General features: G+C 67.8%; 1 long non-coding RNA gene across 1 annotated transcript; it reads right to left on the reverse strand.

Moving 5' to 3' along the window:
• Positions 1 to 465: 465 nt before the first annotated feature.
• On the reverse strand, positions 466 to 1,973 carry LOC111776012 (uncharacterized). Its single transcript, XR_002812046.2, has 2 exons — positions 1,858 to 1,973; positions 466 to 1,390 (listed from the first exon to the last, which is right to left on the reverse strand). It is a non-coding gene; the product is annotated as an uncharacterized lncRNA (long non-coding RNA).
• Positions 1,974 to 3,438: the final 1,465 nt, after the last annotated feature.

The raw sequence follows: 3,438 nt of genomic DNA on the forward strand, positions 1-3,438 counted from the left end.
AGGAGAGTCGGATGTACCTCTGGGCACTAGCCCTGAGCCCCAGCATGCGGTCATCTGCCAAACTGAGCACACAGGCCAGCAGGGTCGAAGCCAGGTGCCACCCAGGGACCACCCTACACACACAGGGCATGGGGCAGCATTAGCCTACACCCTCCCGCTGTCATGCGCCTCCCCACCCGACAAAGGGAAGCAGGCACAGAGCTGCCAGATCTCGCACACCGCGGTCTCCTGTGTCTGTTTTCAGGGAACACCTGTTCCTTCTGAAGCCACCTGTCCCTGGTCTGCTGCTGGCTCTGAGGAAGCTCGTGAGCCCTCTTCTCCACCTCGGAGGGGTCCTCAGGCAGCCACTGCTCTCTGGGGTGAGCAAGGGGGTAAAACCTTCCTCCTCTCTGGCTGTTCCAGGTGGACAAAATCTCAAACCCCCAAAAAGTTCCCAAAAGTGCTTCAGATCACTAAGCAAACCTCTGAGTTGGTGAAAAGTTTACTTGAGTTTTAAGCTCATTGAAAACGACGACATGAGATGTGCGGAGGTGCGGAAAGGCCCAGCTCCCCGCAGACGTCCAGTCCACGGCAGGGCAGGACCGAGCCAGGCCAGGCCAGCTCCCCACATGAGCTGAGGCCGGACCCTGCCTGGTGTAAGTACGGGCGGAGGCAGCATCGTCATTGTCGCTCTGCAGGGCCAGGCTGTGATGGGGGAGGACGCTGGAGCCCCTACTGACCTCAGAGTTCCTGCTGGCCCCCAGCGCAGAATGCCCTCCATGGCTGGCTGAGGACACCAGGGTCCACTGAGGGTCGCCCACAGTAAGTTGTTGCCCCATGGCAGCAAATCAGCTCGGCTGGTTCTCAAGCCCAAGACCACCCACAGCCACCCCGTCACCTGCAGCCCCTGGCCTGGCCAAGCCTCCTGGGTGTGACACAATACGCCACCCTGACTGTTAGGACAGGGTCCCTCCAAAGGCAAATCCAAGTCCAGGCAAGGCCCTGACTAAGCTGCCTCTCTCAGCTCCAGCTGTCAACCCCCGCTGCCCAGGATGGGGACGGGGCCTGCCCCAGGCGTCCTGGCGCCCACAGGCCTTGAGGCTGTTCTAACACCCAGCAGTCAAGGCAGGCCTGGCAGATAGGCAGGTGCAGGTCGCTGGACACCACAAATGGTCCTCGGCATCCTGACTCCCTTAGTGGCCTCGCTGAAGGGACAGGAATGCACAGAAAAGCCAAGTCTGTCACTCTCTTCCTTAAGAAAGTTCCCAGAGATGCCCCTCAGGAGGCTGGCCCTGGAGGCTCCAGTGAGAATGGCCGAGGGTCTGGCCACAACACCCGTGCCTGCCCAGGGCTGCCCTCAGCTTGGCGACATCCAGAAGTCTGTCCGAGGAACTCTGCACAGCCTGGCACCCTGAGACACACAAGGAAAAGAAAGTTCCCTCCAAGAGGGCATCTGGCCCAACCGAACCCCCTCGTGCCGAGGGAAGCGAAGCCCCCCGAATGTACCCCCTTTCGCCCCCGCCCCCCGCTGCTGCTGGACGCAGACAGGCAGATCCCGTCCATAGGGGCGCCCTCGCCCCTCCCACCCCCCCACCCCCGCCTTGTCGCACGCCCTCCGACCCGGTGTGGCCGCCCCCTGCCCGAAAGAGCAGGGTCACAGAGGGGCCGGGACGGTCGCGCTGCCCAGGGACAGATCAGCCGCTGTCACACGCACAGTGGGTCCGGAGCAGCGCAGTGTGCGGTGGGCAGTGGCTACCCTGCGCCTGGAGGGACCGCTGGACGGGCAGAGGGGTCCGTCCCCCACCCCCGACCCCTCCCTCCCCTCCAACTTGGGCGTCCCAGCCCCCGCCCGCCGGCCTGGGCCCCCTCGCGCGTCACCTGCGACCCCGGCACGGGGCCGTGGCCGGCTCTCGGCCCAACTTCGGCTGCGGCCGCGGCCCCCTCGCGCCCCCGCCGGCCCCGAGCCCCGCGCCCGGCCCGTATGTAAATACGCGGGCCCCGCAGCCAATGGCCGGCCGGCCCGGGCCCGCCCTGCCGCGCCGCAGCCAGTGGGCGCGAGGGGGGGGCGTGCGCCACGCCCACCGCCGCGCGGCCCCTCGCGGGCGCGGCCGGCGCGTTCCTTTCCGCACGTCGGCCTCGGGGCGGGGCCGCCACCTGCCGGGCGGGGCCTGCGGGCGCCGGGCCGCGGCGCGGGGCGGCGCCCCCGCGGCCAGGCGGTGGTACGGCCCGAGGCGCTCCCCCGCTGGCCGCCGCGGGTGGTACGGCCCCGCCCGGGATCCCGCAGGCTCCGGCGCACGTCGCCCGGGCGCGCCCTCGGGACGCACGTACCGCCCGCGCCCTCCCCGGGCTGCCGGCCTGGTTTGCCCCGCGCCCCCGCCCCCGCCCCCAGCGGGCCGGCCCTGGGGACCTGGTCCCTCCTGAGGGACGTGTCGCTCTGGAAGCTCGGAGTCCAAGTCAGCCCGGGCACAGGGCGCAGCGCCCTGAAAGGGTGGAAGTCCCGGGAAGGGGCCGTGTCAGAGCGGAGTTATCGACCCCTGGGGGCCAGCCCCAAGAAGGGAGCTTGGGCTCCGGCCCCTCCTCTTCACACTCCCCTCCCTGCCTCCCCGCCGAGGGCACCCCTGAGGCAGAATCAGGGGTGATGGGGACCCCTGGTCGGGCAGAGAGGTGCCTGCTCCCCTTTCGCTCCTGACACAGGGGTCCTCATAGCCTTTTGTGCCCCCTCTAAGGTAAGCAAGAACGCCCCTCGTCCCCCACCTCCCTCTGGCACCTGCCTCCGAGCCTGGCCCTCCCTAGAGGACCCCACTCCCCTGGCTCCAGGCAGCTCCAAAGGGCCCCTCTGCCCCCTCCTCCCCCACGCTGCCACCCTGGTCCTTGGCCCAGGGGCCGTGCCCCCTCAGCCACCCTGGCCCCCTGGCTGCTCTCCTGCAGCCCTCCTACGCTGGGACTCACCACCCGGCTCCTCGTCCTCCCTGACCCGGATGAATTCCCCACATCCCACCTGAGCCTGGGCTGGAGCCCCCCAGCTGCCACAAACCCAGCGCAGCCCCTCCTGCACCCTTCCCACCGTCATGGCCACTCCATTTCTTCCTTCAAAGCCACCCCCTGGGTGACTAAGTCCTGGGGCTCCAGGGGGCATCTGATCCTGCCTAGGACCCCAGGAACCGGAAGCCTGGGGACAGCGATTCAAGTGCACGGTGTTGTGGCATGTGTCCACCTGTGGGTGGAGAAGGGCACAGGGGGGGCAAGGAGCCAGCTCAGTTCTCTTAGGGGTCAGCGAGGCCTGGATGGTGTGGGTATGGAAAGAACCTGTGCGATCCCTCAGGCGGCCCACACCTTCAGGACAGGGCATGACTGGGGGTGGGCAGACAGGGCAGAGGTTTGCAGGGGAGAAGTCTGAGATTAGGAACAGGGAGAAGCCAGAAGGGAGGGTGACTCCGAGCTCCTGTCTTGCCCTGCTGG

This window comes from Equus caballus, chromosome 12, assembly GCF_041296265.1.
Source record: "Equus caballus isolate H_3958 breed thoroughbred chromosome 12, TB-T2T, whole genome shotgun sequence".
In the NCBI taxonomy this organism is placed as follows: Eukaryota; Metazoa; Chordata; class Mammalia; order Perissodactyla; family Equidae; genus Equus; species Equus caballus.